The sequence below is a fragment of the Hemicordylus capensis genome, chromosome 3, assembly GCF_027244095.1.
Source record: "Hemicordylus capensis ecotype Gifberg chromosome 3, rHemCap1.1.pri, whole genome shotgun sequence".
In the NCBI taxonomy this organism is placed as follows: domain Eukaryota; kingdom Metazoa; phylum Chordata; class Lepidosauria; order Squamata; family Cordylidae; genus Hemicordylus; species Hemicordylus capensis.
Window position 1 is genome coordinate 188,396,146 of NC_069659.1, and position 17,331 is coordinate 188,413,476.

At 43.5% G+C, this 17,331-nt stretch overlaps 1 protein-coding gene and 1 long non-coding RNA gene across 3 annotated transcripts in view; one reads left to right on the top strand and one right to left on the bottom strand.

Annotated features, from left to right (window-relative positions):
* Nucleotides 1-17,331, top strand: part of FGFRL1 (fibroblast growth factor receptor like 1) — a 274,981-nt gene that overhangs the window by 56,348 nt on the left and 201,302 nt on the right. The window lies entirely within an intron of this gene.
* Nucleotides 1-17,331, bottom strand: part of LOC128350872 (uncharacterized) — a 68,177-nt gene that overhangs the window by 46,530 nt on the left and 4,316 nt on the right. The window lies entirely within an intron of this gene.

Sequence of the window (17,331 nt, forward strand, 5' to 3'; positions counted from 1 at the left end):
AACGACCTCAGAGTTGGGCTACATGTGTCCATAAAGGCAGCTCTCTTCTCTGTCCTGCTTCCACTTCTAATTTTCATCCAGGAGAATGGAAACTACTTCACTTGTATGTAACTTAGTTTTTTTTAAGGAACAAAATGTAATGAAACTTGGGCAACCAAGTTTCAAAACACTCTGTTCCTTCTATACAATGCAGTTTTCGCTTTACTATCATAAGGTTAGTTCATTTGTGCATGTTTATTACTTGATGACTGCAACTTTGAGTGGTAACTTGCTTATTGAATAGACAATCACAGAACTTCTGTCACATGTATAACTTTCACATCACCTTTCAACCCAGTAACTTGCAATGGAGTGAGTTTGCACACTCTTGCTGCCAGTGATCAAATACGCTTGTGAGGACCAGCCCATAGCAGTTAAATTCGGGTACAATTGAGTAGTCTCTTATTATTAGAAGCAAGAGATTACCGGCTTCAGCCCTTGCCCTAAAATTGGATCTTGCATATCCCAGCTGCTATACACACCTGCAATCACTGCTTTTGATTATACTCCTATCAGAGCATGCTATAAGGAGAGCAGGAGAGTATGGAAGGTACTCTTGGAGAGGTGCTTGCATGGCTAAACTATCTAGATAGCACAAGCAAGTGAGGGCAGCCAGGTGTTGCATTGAAAATACCTTGCAAAGACATTTACAATGGCCTAATTGTGCAGTGGGGAAATGCTTGACTGATAAGCAGAAGGTTGCCGGTTAGGATCCCTGCTGGTACTATATCGGGCAGCAGCGATATAGGAAGATGCTGAAAGGCATCATCTCTCATACTGTGCGAGAGGAGGCAATAGTAAACCCCTCTTGTATTCTACCAAAGAAAACTACAGGGCTTTGTGGGCGCCAGGAGTCAAAATTGACTTGATGGCACACTTTACCTTAATGAAGTAACACAAGTAGGCCCTTCCCCACAGTCCCCTCCCCTGCGCACACACACTTCCTTAAGAACATGCTGACAGAGTTCAGAGATGTCTCCCTCTTGCTCATAGATCTAGCCTTTTAATCTGAAAATGTGGCATTCCAGACTTCAGCGAGTTGGCAGAGAAGCCTGCTTGAGGACAGCAGGAGTTAAGCCAAGTTTGAGGTCATTCCATTTGCCAGGATGGCTGTGCAGCACTTGACAGAGTGGCTTTCAAGAAACACAACTCCCCCTTCTTCAGTTAATACTCAATAGTCTAATCCTATATTTTGGCTTTAAGGGTGACTTCCCCCCCCTCCCAGGCAAGTAGATAAACACTTATTTAATTGAAGGTGAGGGGTGGGTAGGAATTGGCAGCTCAGACAGAGAAGGCCTTTTGTTTTTGCCTTTATGCCAGGCCCCTGATCCTAACCCACAGAGGTTGTCTGTAAAAGGAGCTGCTTAGAAAGAATGAAATGGTTCACACTTTATGCTTGTTCCTCCGTGAGGTGGGGATCAAGTGCTAATGACAGGTACAGCAGGGTCACAGTGAAAGATTCATTCAGACAATTTTCCAAGGCTTCCCATAACTCATAAGCAGCTACGATAAATTTGGCAAGGCCTGACTCTGCAGTAGGAGCAAGTGGACTCTCAGCTCAGTAGTAGCCTGCCAGTCTGTTTCTTTTTCATTCAAGATGGAGCGGGGGATTAACAGGGGGATGGGGGAAGAAATAGGGGCCAGGAGAAAGGTAAAGGTAAAGTGTGCCATCAAGTCAATTTCAACTCCTGGTGCCCAAAGAGCCCTGTGGTTTTCTTTGGAAGAGTATAGGAGGGGTTTACTGTTGCCTCCTCCCGTGCAGTATGAGAGATGATGCCTTTCAGCATCTTCCTATATCACTGCTGCCCGATAGAGTAGCAGCGGCAATTTGAACCGTTAGCCTTCTGCTTGTTAGTCAAGCATTACCCCGCTGTGCCATTTAAGGTACCTCTCATTTTATTTGCTATAAGTATACATCCACTCGTTGACATGGTGTTTCACAGAGGTTGTAAACAAACAAATAATTAAACTAAAGTGGTTTTGTCTCCAAAGATTTTACAATCTAAAACAGATGATGAGGAGGAGGAGGAGGACAGCAGAGTAGAAGTGCTACCACTATCCAGTATTCGACCTGAAACAAGGTCAAGCTTTTTGTGTGTGTTCCAAGCAAAATGCCTGAAAAAGCTTGAGCTTTGCTAGTGATCCCAGTATGCCTGGCAGGAAATGGATGCAAATAGAGTCAGGTTCCCACCAGAGATGCTGTAAATAGTGGTGCCAGTCCCCATTCCTGTTGGAAAAGGATGCCTCTGAGTCCCTGGAAGTGCCTCTTCCTCTTCCCCAGGTCCAAAGGTGAGCAAATTGCTTGGAGGGGAGCGGAACAGGGAGCCATGCTGGCTCACAGAAGAGAGGCACACCAAGACCTTGCTTGCTTACTTGAAGCAGGCTGAGAGCAGGGCTGTGCTCAGTTCTGCTCACAAGCGCTTGAGCAAGAGAGTTTGATATTTTGAGCTCCCATGGTCGAATGCTTGCAACATATCTGCAATGGAGGGAGGGAGGGGAGGGAGAAACAAGGATAGCAATTTCCAGTTTCATCATGGGAACCCTGAGTCTGACCATTGGTCCATCTAGCTCAGTAAACTATTTATTTCCCACAGGTCTCAAGTGAAAGCATTTTCCTGATATACTTTCTGAGATCCTTTTAAAGTGGAGATGGCAGAGAGTGAGCCTGGGACATTTTGCATACAATTTATGCATTCTCTCACTGCACTGTGGCCCTTTCATTCTCAACATCCAAAGGGCACAGATTTCCACACATAGAATAAACACCACAAAAGATGACAGTCCAGCCTCCGCTGAAAATCTCCAGTGAGGGAGAGCCCACAATGCCCCTAGGTAATTAGTTCCATTGTCAAACTGCTCTTGCTTTGAAGAAGTATCAACCACAATGTCCTCTCCCGTAACTTAAACCTATTGCAGCTATTCCTGCCCTTTGGGGCAACAGAGAAGAAGTCTTTGCTCTCTTCAGTGTCACAGCTCTTCAGGTATTTGAAGAGTGCTATCAGGCCTCTACCCTCAGTGTACTCTTCTCCAAGCTAAACATGAAATTCCTTCAACCATTCACCACGGGGCTTGTTTTCCAGACCCTGATCTTTTGTGTCTATTGCATCCGTTTTCAAGTATTATGATTTATGGTGCACTTTTAACTAGTGGCAGTAGTTTAAGGTGTGTGATAAAGTGTTCAGAGTTGGCAGTTGTGTGTGTGGGGGTGGGGTGGGTGGGACAGGACTTGAAATGTCTTTTCTGTTTGTAAGAACCCACATCACATTTTTAGAGCCAGTATCTCATTTTAGCACCATAAAGACACATTCCTTTCCCCTCACATGAGGTGATTTTTTTAAAAAATGTTGTTACTGATGTAGGGTATGCAGATTGACCCATCCTCTCTCTGCACTTTTATTGACTATACTATACAGTGTGAAGGAAATAATGATTTAAAGTGTATCTAGTCATGAGTCGACACCGACTCAAGGGCACAACTTTACCTTCATTTTTATGTATGTATCCACTGGACTTCTAGAACTATAGCTGACATAAGAAGCATTTTTCGATTTTAAAAATTATTCAATTTCTTCTCCTCATCTCCAGTTTGTACTTTATATATATTCAATCTTATGTGTTTATTTCTATGGCATAAACATGTGAATTCTGCATTGTGTCAGTTTTACATCAAGTATCATATTGATGAGCATCATATTCTTCACATCAGAGAGGCAATACTATGCTCTCTTCATGGTTGCATTTACACTATTTTATAGATCTGAGCATTGTAATGTATGATTCCAATAAATGTGTACCACCATCAACTTGGTGCTGCACTCTCAGCGTGGCTAGCTCTGCACAGTAGCCAGCCACTTCAGGTGATGAGGGAGCCTCTTTTATGGAGCTGGAGTCCATGGGGATGTTGGGAAATTGCACAGGGGCATCTGGGTAGTGTAGTTCCTTCGAATGCTTTTTCCATTAGAAGAAAAGGAGGTTCTTGCATGTCATCCTAGCCATCTCTGTGGACTCCGGTTCTGTAGAAGAGACTCTGCCAGCGCTGGGAATAACAGGCACTGTGTGGAGCTGACATTGCTGCGAGTGCCTGCTCTGTTATGACCCATAGGGGTGGGATGGCATACATTTATCATAATCAGACATTCCAGGCCTGCCATTTTGTCCGGAGCTACACTTTTCCTTATTTAAGAGGTACATGGTGGACCTTTCCTTTCCCTCCCCTCTCTCTTTCTCTGGCATTGGAGCTACTGCTTTGCAGGGTGTTGATAAAAACAAATTTCTCTGACAAATACTGAAGCAGAATCTTAGTTGTGGTGTAACAAATAAGTGCAGAGCCTTAGAATTCATGACTACCGAATAACAAATCTCACAGCTGTTTTTCATGCTAATGAAATCTTGAAGTTCAAATGCACGTTACACGGGCTTTTAAAATTAGCCCATGCTCAGTTTGAAGAGAACTTCTGAGTTTGAATGTGTACCATTCATGTGTGCATTCACAAAGTTTGCTTTGAGTACATGGTTCAGTGCCAAAAAGAGGTAACTTTAAGCAAGAGTAACATACAGCAAAGACAGTGCTCAGGTTGTCTGGATTTACTAGAAGCCCTGACAAGTTAAACAGAGGCTGAGATTAAATGTGAATGGGGCCTGTGTTGGAAAGATCAATCCTGGGAGACTGTTAAAAAAAGTTAAATCAACACAAAGATCACCTGACTAATGAGAAAAGAATCTAAGCATGTGAGCTGTTGGTGCTGCCTTCACCATAGCATTACAACTGAGAGAAGCTGGGAAATGAGAGCCTGCAATAGGCAGAATGAAATCTGCTGCATTGAAATACCACACAACTCTTTTAAGTAGGGGCAGGAACAGAGGAATTGCAGAGGAGAGAAGTTGTGAATAACAGCAGAGACATGGCATCACTTTAAGGAATCCTGGGCCTGGTTCAAAGACTCAAAATCTTCTCCCCACATGAATGCTGGCTGTCCCCTGAGACTCGTTCATGTGCAGTATTAAACAAATCCCTGGTCATGCTTACAGCTCAGAAAGCAGGGACAAAGTTCCTCCTTGGAGTTGTCACTCACCCCCTTCTGCCAGTGGTTCACAGTCAGGGAACTGTTTGAAGGGAAAAGCGCTTTGCTTCTCATGGAAGCACCAGCCACCATGCAGTGGCGGCTGGTGTTTCCTGGGGCTGTGAGGGGTGGCACTAGGCAGGGCAGGTGCTGGGTGGAGCCACAGGTAGTGAGAGGTGGAGGCAACTGTGGGCAGCTGCAGAGGTGGAGCCAGAACTCGGCGAGCGCCTTAGCAATAACTGGCAAAATGCAGATTTATAGCTAATGAGTGGGATCAAAATACTCTCTCTCTCTCTCTCTCTCTCCAATTGCTCATCAGCAGAAATACAGAAAAATATGGAAAACATCAGTTGCTTTATAGTGCTTAACAGGACTACACTAGTGTAGTCCTGCCCCGTTATGACCATTAGACTTGTATGTAACATGGCAGTATCAAAACACCTGTGCACACACAGGAAAAGAATTGTACAAGCCACAACTAAAGCACAGACCAGCTACAAAAGGCTGCTTCTATGGAGAATAAATGCATTCTGCAGTCACCAGGGCAGATCTGTCTGTTTGGTTATTTAAAAAATGAATACAACTAAAACAACAAGAAAGAATGCTGAGCCAGAGTGATACAATGGTTAGTGTGCTGGACTAGACTGGGGAAATCCAAGTTCAAATCCCCATTCAGCCATGAAACACAGTGGGTGACTCTGGGACAGTCACTTACGTCTCAGCATAACCTTCCTCATAGGGCTGTTGGGAGGATAAATGTAACCATGTGCACCTTTCTGGGCTTCTTGGAGTAAGCACAGGCTAGACATGTAAAAGCAAATAAATATACAGAAGCCACAGCTAAAGCAGAGACCAGCTGCAAAAGTGGAAAACAAATGCATTCTGAAGCTGAAAGGGCTTGTCATGCCTTTGTTTGTAGTCAGTCTGTGCGATCTTTTTCCACCAGCTGATGAGGTGGTCCACGGTTTCATATGTTTCTTTACAAAGGTGGCACTTGCTGTTTGTTGTTGACTTTTCTACTTTTGCTCTTACTGCATTTGTTCTTAGTGCCTGTTCTAGTGCAGCCAGTATTAAACCCTCTGTTTCTTTCTTCAAGTTGCCATTCTTAAGCCATTGCCAGGTCTTGGTGTATGGCAACTTGAAGAAAGAAACAGAGGGTTTATTTATTATTTCTTGTTTACACAGTCAGACAGGTGTTATTGACTGGTTTGTTTTATCCAGACATCGAGTCCTTCCCAAGGAACTGGGATGCCAGAATTTTATTGTCAGTTGTTACAGATATCGTCGCAGAATATAGGCTGTTCCCAGTAAAGCTGCTTTTTGTAATTTGATGGTGATTTCTGTGGCCCCTATGGTGTTGAGGTGCTCTTCAAGGTCTTTTGGAACTGCACCCAGGGCGCCAATTACCACTGGGATTATTTTGGTCTTTTTCTGCCACAGCCTTTCAATTTCAGTTTGTAGATCTTTGTATTTGGTGATTTTTTCTATTTCTTTTTCTTCTATTCCGCTATCCCCTGGTATTGCCATGTCGATTATTTTGACTTGTTTTTCTTTCTTCTCGACTACAGTTATATCTGGTGTATTATGTGGCAGATGTTTGTCTGTTTGTAGTCGGAAGTCCCATAATATTTTTACATCTTCATTTTCTTCAACTTTTTCAATTTTATGGTCCCACCAATGTTTGGCTACAGGTAGCTTGTATTTTTTGCAGATGTTCCAGTGTATCATCCCTGCTGCCTTGTCATGCCTTTTTTGTAGTCAGTCTGTGCGATCTTTTTACAACAGCTGATTAGGTGGTCCACAGTTTCATCTGCTTCTTTACAAAGGCGGCACTTGCTGTTTGTTGTTGACTTTTCTACTTTTGCTCTTATTGCATTTGTTGTTAGTGCCTGTTCTTGCGCAGCCAGTATTAAACCCTCTGTTTCTTTCTTCAAGTTGCCATTCTTAAGCCATTGCCAGGTCTTGGTGATGTCTGATTTTTCACTTATATTGTGCAAATATTGACCATGCAGGGGCTTATTTTTCCATTTTTCTGCTCGGTTCTTGACTTGTTCTTTCTTGTAGGCCTGCTTTCTTTCATTTGTGTTGAATAGTTTCGCGTTATTGACCATTTGAAGTGCACCTTCTTCACTGTCCTTGATATATTCTTCAAGGCCTCTTTTCTCCTCCTCTACTGTTTGATGGACTTGCAGCATTCCTCTTCCACCTGAGCTGCGAGGGAGGTATAGCCTATCTACATCACTGTGGGGGTGCAGAGCGTGATTGATGGTCATGATTTTCCTGGTCTTACGATCCAGCGTCTCTAGCTCTGCCTGGGTCCAGTCTATTATTCCTGCAGTGTATCTGATAACAGGTATAGCCCAGGTGTTTATGGCTTGTATGGTGTTCCCGCCATTGAGTTTGGACCTGAAGATTTTTCTAACTCTCCTGATGTATTCACTGCCAATTTTTCTTTTAACTTCAATGTGTGCGATGTTATCAGCCTGGAGAATGCCCAAGTATTTGTAATGTTCTTTCTTTTCCAGGTTCTTGATCTTGCTTCCATTGGGCAGTTCTATTCCTTCTGTTTTTCTTATTTTCCCTCTGTTCATTATTAATGCAGCACACTTGTCTAGTCCAAACTCCATTGCTATATCGCTACTGAATATACAGACAGTGCTTAGCAGTGATTCGATTTCTGACTGGGACTTTCCATACAACTTCAGATCATCCATGTACAGCAGATGGTTGATTTTACTTGATGTTTTAGATGTTTGGTATCCGAGGCCTGTTTTGTTGAGTATTTGTGAAAGTGGGGTCATGGCGATTACAAACAACAGAGGGGATAGTGAGTCCCCTTGGAAAATGCCTCTTCTAATGCTAACCTGTCCAAGTGTCTCGCCATTGATTGTTAACTGTGTACTCAACATGCTCATTGCGGTTTTTATAAATATCTGAATGTTTTTGCTGACACCAGTTGTTTCTAAACATTTTAGTATCCATGTGTGAGGCAATGAATTGAAGGCTTTCTTGTAGTCAATCCATGCAACACTTAGATTTGTTTTTCTTCTCTTGCAATTTTCTAAAATCATTTTTGTCAATCAGCAGCTGGTCTTTTGTGCCTCTGGTGTTTGGGCAGGCAATTTCCTTTCTGTTCAACTGGAAGCTGTTTGTTAGTTAATAAGTGTTGCATCACTTCTTTATTTTTATTATTATTATTATTATTACATTTATATCCCGCTCTTCCTCCAAGGAGCCCATACTTGAGCTTCTCTTTCACAACAACCCTGTGAAGTAGGCTAGGCTGAAAGAGAAGTGACTGGACCAGAGTCACCCAGCTAGTTTCATGGCTGAATGGGGATTTGAATTCGGGTCTCCCTGGTCCTAGTCCAACACTCTTTCGGTATGGTGTCCCTCAGGGCTCTGTATTGTCTCCATTGTTGTTTAACATCTATATGAAACCACTGGGAGAGATCATCAGGAGATTTGGTGCAGGGTGCTATCAGTATGCTGATGACACCCAAATCTATTTCTCCATGTCATCATCATTGGGAGAAGGCATAACCTCTCTAAATGCCTGCCTGGAGGCAGTGATGGGCTGGATGAGAGGTAACAAACTGTGACTGTATCCAGATAAGACGGAGTTACTCATTGTGTGGGGTATGAACTCGGGAGATGAGTTTGATCTGCCTGTTCTGGATGGGGTCACACTTCCCCAGAACGCAGTCTGCGGGTGCTTCTGGACACAAAACTCTCCCTGGTGTCCCAGGTTGAGGCAGTGGCAGTACATCTGCTGGTCACCTCCAGACTTGACTACTGCGAGGCTGCCTTTGCATGTAGTCGGGAAACTGCAGTTAGTCCAGAATGCGGCCAGGTTGGTCTCTGGGTTGGGTCATCTTGGAGAGACCATATCACTCCTATCTTAAAAGATCTACACTGGCTGCCGATAAGTTTCCGGGCTAAGTACAAGGTTTTGGTTATAACCTATAAAGCCCTAAACTGCTTGGGCCCTGGTATTTAAGAGAATATCTTCTTTGCTATGAACCACACCGCCCATTGAGATCATATGGAGAGGTCCGTCTGCAGTTGCCACCGGCTCGTCTGGCTACTCAGGGACAGGCCTTCTCCATTGCTGCCCTGAGGCTTTGGAACACACTTCCTGCTGAAATAAGAGCCTCCCCATCTCTTACAACTTTTAAAAGGGCAGTCAAAATGCAGTTGTTCACCCAGGCTTTTAATTAGATATTGTTTTAATTGTGTTTTAATAGTTTTAACTTTTTAAATTTTAATTGTTGAAATGTGTCAATCTTTTTATTGGTTGTTTTTATTGTTTTGTAAGCCGCCCAGAGAACTTGTATTTTGGATGGTATAAAAATATGTTAAATAAATATATATATATTATTTTCCTTCCAACATAATCCATTCCTTTTCTGTATCACACACAAATTGAAAGCAACTTCTGAAAAGCAGTTTGGACTCAGAAATATATGCATGTGCCATGTTTAATCTAATTAGTCCAGTTTTACAGTTTGCTGTTCCTTCCAGTGTTTTATGGTATGTCATTTTGGGAATGGGCCATAATGCTTTGCATACAGATCAGATCAGAGGGCAAGGGAGAGAAAGCAGAGGTTGCATTCCTTCCCTCCAAACAAACACAAAGAAGCCAGCAAAATATCAGACTTACCAACAGCCAGCCAACCTACCTGCTCTCTAACCAAAATGGTGATTGAATTCTTCTGTGTAGCTAAAGGAAAAAGACACCCCCACCTTCTGGGCAATGATAGGAGCCTCTCTGGTTGGTTTATAGGATGGTCCCAGGACCGCTGATTTTGCAAAACAAAAGTGAGCATGCTTATTGGCTCCTCCCTTATTAATAGTAATATTTTAAAAGATCTGGGGCTTTTTATTGCTCTTTGAGGTTGGTGCTACTGTCACATACCCTCACAACTCTTAAAAGAGCAGCAGGGGACAACAGAGGGAGGCAGTAGGCTCACAAAATGGAAGCAGAGACAACATGGCTGACTGAGAAATTAAAGCTGAGCACCGCCCACTTTGCCCCTAGATAAGCTCCGCCCCTGCATCATGGTTATGGTGGATTACCCTTCAGACAAATAGTGCCCTAACCTTCAGCAATCGGTAGGAGGGGATGAGTGACAGCTCCAGTACGGGACTTCCTTCCCATGTTCTGAGCTGTAGGCGTGAGCGGAGCTTTGCTTTAGAATGTCTGAAGATGGCTAATGTGCCATTAAGGCAGCTCCTGGAAACTGCAGCTACCTAGAAATGAATCTAATTGTGGTGGCAGAAACAAATGTGCTTTGATTATGATGAAAATTGCCGCTGGGAAACTGCATGATGTACTCAGGTGAATGCATCCTCTGGGAAAGCTGAGATGCATTATGCGGAGAATGTCTCACTCAGTAGCTAGTCTTTCTAAATAAAATTTTCCTATTTTGCCCAAACTGATTGTATATGGGGCTCACTTTTTGTCAACACTTTTTGTTGCCACATGTTTTTTCTAATTCATTATTGTTCCTCCTCATCACTGACTTGGTAATCCATCCTAGTATGTGTATGATGATTGCATCGATATTAGAGATGTTAAAACTGATTCATATTGGAATTGATTTGACCCGAATCTGGTCGATTTGGTTGATTCAAGCTCAAAACGAATCTGCCAGATTCGAATTGATTTGAGATTCAGATTCCTCCTATTAATTCCCCCAGATTCCCAGCTTTCCTTAAAAAAACAAGCACACACCTTACCCCCCCCCCCACACACTGGGGTACTCAGTTTATTTTTTTTAAGAATGTTTGTTTAGATTATTTGGTGTCTTCATTACATGCCTTCATTTTTCCTGTTCATTGTAAACCCACTGCTTTGCAGGTGGGGGTGGGGAATTAGTGGCATCCCATGTGCCAACTACCCCCCAACCTGCAAGCCACTGGGTACTCAGTTTATATTTTAGGAATCTTTGAGGTGTTTAGACTCTTAGAATCTTCATAGGGATTCATTATGAGGAAAGATTATTAGACACCAAAGAGTCTAAACACTTAAAAAAAATTCCTATAACATAAACTGAGTAGTACCCCACTGTCTTGTGGGTGGGAGGGGGGTGTAGTTGGCACATGGCAGTTGACAGCTGGCACTGTCCAAAGACAGTCAAAATAAATAGAAGAAATGAAGTTGTGTAATGAATCCTCAAAGGGATTCATTGAAGAAAGGTTATTATACACCAAAGAATCCAAACACTTGAAAAATAGTGACCACACATTTTACTCCATTACTCCACTTCTACAAGGACTAGAGCTTAGCTCCAACCCCTCCCCCTGCTGGGAATCTGGGGAAATTCAGAAGAAGAATTCGAATCTTGATTTGAATCAAATCTGGCACGATTTGATTTGGTCCTGAATCTAGCTAATGGACCACAGAGGCGATTTGTTCTGTCTCCAAATCACCCAAATCAGCTAGATACCCAAATCAATTAGCATATCACTAATGGCCGCACCATTTTTAATGAAGTGATCTGGGTTTCTTTTATTTTCTCTCTCATTATTTTCTCTCCTGTTCCATCTCCCAGAAAAAGTGGCCTCTCTTGCTCCTCTCCTGCAGCAGATTTCTCCAGGAATTCAGGAGAATTTACACAGTGATGTAAATTTTTGTTCAAACTGCCTTTCTATGGCTGCCCCCTCCTGCCAAAGCTGCCATTTTATGGCTGACTGTGTCTCCCCAAGCTTTTGGTTACACAGAAGAAGAAGTAGTTCTGAGAAGCCTCAGGTCTGTGTACCCCTGTGCTAAAATGCCTCTTCTTATTTTCTTGTGGTATACAAGACCTGCCCAGTGCTTAGCATTGCTGGGCTCTAGTCTTAAATTATGTTGCAACATGGATAATAAAAACAGTGTCTTGACCATTGTTGTTTTTGCAGGTGTCACATGGTTTCTTGCAGACAGAAGGAGAATGCCTTTGCTTGAGGGAATTAATCTTACAGCATTCTCTTTCTCTCTCCCTGTATAAGAAAGTGTGTGCATTTGAACAAAATAATTACCTTGGAAAAAAGGCCATTTTGATATGTATATTTTAGAGGAATATACATTTCATTGGAGGCCCTGGACTCTATTTGCCTTTATAAGCTGCTGTTGCAGACCTAAGTTTGTTAACCTTGGCTGAAAAAAGGGCAAATGTATCTAATCCCTCTTGGCCAATAAAATGTTCCTAGTTAATAGTGTATTTTATTTTCTGAGAAAGATTGCGGTACCCACAAAACAGCAGATGTGTTATTTAATGTTAAGGCATGTGGTTATGGGCTGATCAGTGATTACAACATTATGTTGCTTAGATAACTAATATATTAAACTTTTATTATGTAAATATTAAAAAAAGAATGACATGGATTGCAAAAGGGCCCAAAATGTGTTTTTCAGCTTCTATTTATATGCTAATATGGCATGCAGATACAATTCAGATCTTTGGATTTAGGAGTAAGAGTGCTAACATTTTCAATGGCCTCTGATATAAAATAGAGCTAAAAATATTGCTCTTCCATTCTACACTTGTTAAAGTCATGTGAAAAGTTCTTGTCATTAGATTGCTACTTGAAGCCTTAAGTCTAGAGGGCTGTTAATTTGTTCATCATCCCATATTCTTTAAGTGGGACTGTGTGCACTGGATTGGATCCTGGTTAGCAATCCCGGTTAAATGATGGTTAACTTCAGAGATTTAACCAGAATAACTCGGAAATCCCAGGTACTTACAACATGCTGAGGCTATTCACATGTGCATGCAAAACCGGGCTAAGGGACTTAGCCCGATTTAGGCCCGATCCTGGTGGCACCACAGTGGCAAACCTGCCTACAAAGCCACCTTTGAAAACAAGGTTAGGAGAGTGAGCTTGCAGCCACAGCTGGCAGACCCGAGGGGGAGGGGGAATCACCATAATGCACCATGCACTCGTGCAGTGCATTATTGGAGCTCTGGGGGGTGGGGCGGCGTGGGGCAGTGCGTCCCAGTACCCTGACCCTCTGAGCTACCGGTAGCAGCCGGTGCATGTGTGGGTGGGAGATCCGCCCACTCATGGACAGCAGAATGGTCTTCTGCGAGGAGGTAAGCTCTTTAAGGTTTCCTCCCTGCAAGCCCGGTAACCCTTTCTCAGTGCTTGTGAGAAAGGGCTTGCTCTGTGTGAGTGCACAGAGCTCACCAATTGCAGTTAACCCTTCAACTACAATTGTTCTGGTTGTGAGAACATGGCTCATAATTTTTGAACTCGAGGCTGCTCATAAATCATGGTCTATTTGAAGTTGTCAAACCCAGATCTGAAACTACTTTCTGAAGCTGGTTTACAAACCACAGAACAGAACTTTATTACTGTCATAGACCAATATAGCCAACCACAGATAATGCTAATTGTGGAGGTCCTTCACATGATCAAAGAGGTACTTCACACGATCAAAGCGCCTCCAGGTGGTGTACGGGGAGAATGGGCTTGTTTGTTTGTTTATTTATTTATTCGATTTCTGTACCGCCCTTCCACTCTAACCACTACACCAGCCAGCGTGGTGTAGTGGTTAGAGTGCTGGACTAGGACCGGGGAGACCCGAGTTCAAATCCCCATTCAGCCATGATACCAGCTGGGTGACTCTGGGCCAGTCACTTCTCTCTCAGCCTAACCTACTTCACAGGGTTGTTGTGAGGAGAAACTTAAGTATGTAGTACACTGCTCTGGGCTCCTTGGAGGAAGAGTGGGATATAAATGTAAAATTAAAAAAAAAATTAAAAAATGGCTCAGGGTGGTTTACATTAAAAACAACACTAAAATCAGTTAACTGTAAATACAACATAAAACCATTATTAAAACAATTAAAACCGTTTTTAAAATACTGGAAAACCAGGCCAAACCTTTACGGTTTAAAAACAGTTTAAAAACCCTGGGTGGCCGGGCCAAACAGAGAGGTCTTAAGGGCTCTCCGGAAGGCCAGTCATGAACTCAGATTGCGGATTAGCCTGTTCTCCCTGCACACGAGCAGAGCACTCTCCATGGGTGGCCAGATTGGCTGCCCACAAGACTACCAGCTCTGTCACGGAGCCAGTAGGCGTGGCAGGGGTCGGGGGCCACCTGGCCCCTGGAAGTCCCAGGATGCCCTGCACAATTGCACAGGGCATCCTGGGGAGACCCCTGAGTCTGGGAGGCTTATGTTAGTTTCCCGGTTGGGGGTCTCCTTGTGAGTCACCATGGTGTGGTGTCTCACGATCAGACAAACAGGGTTAGCGGAGCGCTCACTCCACTAACCTCATTTACAGGGAGGGGTACTTACTGCGGTTTGCTGCCGGGAGCCATGCTGAGGCTCCCTTAGCCTGCTGTCCTGCTGTCGTGAGAATTGCCTCATGTTTCCACATTATGTCTGAACTGATAAACCATGGATAAATTGTGGTTAGAGCCATTGCTTCACTTTAAGAAGCTGCCGCATCATGGCAACAGGAGTGAACTTATGAACTTGTGGAACTGAGTCTCCTGAGCAAGAAAAGCAGAAAAGTGAAAGAAAAGCAGACAGACAGCTCTAAATCACAGTTTGCCTGTTATACATCTGGAAACGCAGACCATGGTTCTGAACTGTGGTAGCACAAACTGTAGTTTAGCATTATGTCTGAACCCAATGGCAACTCTTTTTAGTGATTTCATCTTTCTGTCCAAGTTGGTCATCATGTACAGCAAGGAGATGGTGTAGCTCCTGAATTGCTGGGATTCTTGCAGCCTCAACAAACCCTGTTTAATCTCATCCAGGCTCTGAAGGTTTCCAATGAGTTCCCAAGCCTCGTGCTCTCTTGTGCCTGATAAGTTTGTCATTGCTTGGATTCCAGCAAGTCTGCTTTGCATAGTTTAGCTATCGACTGAAATATAGCAAGATAAAGGCTGCTGTTTAGAGTGAATATCAGAGGTAATTTAGATGGCAGGAATACATAACATGCTGTCTGGAGGGGGGCAGGATGGTGGGATGTAAATATATCCAAGCTGGTTTTTAAATGTAATAAGCATCATTTTGGACAGCATGCTGAATAACCTCTCAGCTTATAAAATGACATGAAAGTTGATGGATCATGCATTCCCTAGCTTCCCCTGCCAAAATGTGTGCAGACAGTATTCAGGAAATTTGGATGTAGCCCTTTGGAACACTTGGCTCTAGTATGGGATGTAGAGATTGAAGGATCTGGCCACGGATAGAACAACCATAAGGGGGCAACTGAGAAGGGAAGGTGTGCTGGGTTGTTAGTTGATATCGCTGCCATGGGTCTGATAGGTGCAGGGTGAAGGAACATTGAGCCTCACAGCCAGGTATTCTAGGACTTTGCATGTGGAGTTCTCAGTCTGTAAGCGTGTGGGTGATACATGTTAAGTGGATAAGCTAGAGCAGGGCTTATTAAACTTGGGTCCCCAGATGTTGTTGAACCAGATGTTGTTGGACATCCCATCATCTCCAGCTATGGCCTTTGTGACAGGGGATGATGGAAGTTGTAGTCCAGCGACAGCTGGGGACCCAAGGTTAAGAAACCCTAGCTAGAGCATGTTTTTGACTGCTGGCTCTATGGAGAGATAATTTTGCAAGGGAGAATTAGGAAGTGGAAAAGAGATGCTAAACCCTGCACATTCCTGTTGCCTTTGCTCCCTGCGGCCTCTCCTCCAGCCAGGGTTCCAGAATTGTGATTTCATCAAAGACTTTCAAGAGCCTGACAGTTGAGGGCTGGATCCAAAGAATTGTGAACACAAAGAAGGTGCTTGCACTGTTCCAATAATGTGTGTGGAAGTGCTACAACAACAGTTCACGCTGTGCTATTTTAGGTAAAATCTGCTGCAGTTCTCATGGTTCCACTTGTGCAAGAATGGAAGCGCATCTTTGAATTTGATTTCACTTTTTTCACACCTCACGCTAGTATTCTTGTTAATACTATTTACAAACATTTTCAATGAAAAAAAATAGTACAAGATGTACCATTTAAAAGGATGCAAATGAGGTGAGGGAAAGGGGAGGACAGAGCTACTCTCTGTGTGGTGGTAGGAGTATGTAGTTTTAGGCATGTTGCATTATCACTTTACTTTAGTTTTCTCACCTTAGAGTGTAATGCAGTCATTTTGCTTGAGAAAGGATTTGCAAAGCAATTTGACGTGCACGGCAAGATGATATGATGCAGAGCTTCCCTCTTTTAGATGTGGACAGGAAATTATTTGCCAGTGTTGTGCAACATTGTACGTTAAGTTTTGCTGTAGAAGCATGGACAGCAAGAGGAGTGTTAATTAATGTTTGAAACTAAACCTAAGCTGTATTAATGTGGTGCTGCTTAGGCTTTAGTGTTTCCTGGGCCTTAACGGTGATCAGGCCCAGTTGCTGGTGCAGTTTGTTCCCCTCAAATGTGGATCTTTAATAAGGTTTGGCTGTGGGGCATAGACCTTCTGAATCAGGGCTGGGGGTATCACCTCTATTTACAGAATAGAGGCTGCGGCTGTTCTCATGCACAGGCAAAACCATGCCTGATCTTGGCAGCAAACCCACTAAGCCAGCCACCCTTTTAATGGAGCTAAGAGAGCGAGCTTGCAGCTGGGGCTGGGAGATGCCCTGCATTGCTAGGCTCCCCATAATGCTTCATGCACTTGCGGAGTTCCGGGGGCCCCCAAACCTCCTGGCTGCCAGTAGCAGCCGGCAAACCTGGATAGTCTGCGGGGGCAGTAAGCATTTTAAGGCTTCCTTCCCTGCAGCGCAGAGCCCTTTCTCCGTGATCATGAGAAAGCGATCACTGTCTCACATGAGCAAATGATATTGTAATGTACCAATGTGAAAAGGAGGGAAATAAGAATGAAATCTGTCTTTTCTTTGTGTTTCCAAGGGCTGCTAATACACTCCAGTTTAGAAACCATGAATGTTAGCCTACTGGCAGTTAGAACTTGTATCCCAAACAACATCCCTCAAGTGCCATGCAGTCCTGAGTAATAGATAATATACCAAAGCTGGGCATGAAGCTAACAAAGCTGCAGAGCAAGCCACCATTCCCCCCCCCCCCAAAGGCAGAAAATAGCTAGAGCTGTTTCAGTTTGCCATTAATGAAGTGGGATTCCTGTCAGACACCAATACAGCTGCTAGGCTGCCTTTCTGAGTGTTGATTTATAGTTTGTTAAATGTACACAGCCTTCAGTTTAGATTTCACCCGACGGGAACAAGAAATAAGGAATTGGAATAAAAGCTGCTACGGCAGGGTTTGAGAGAAGAGAGAGC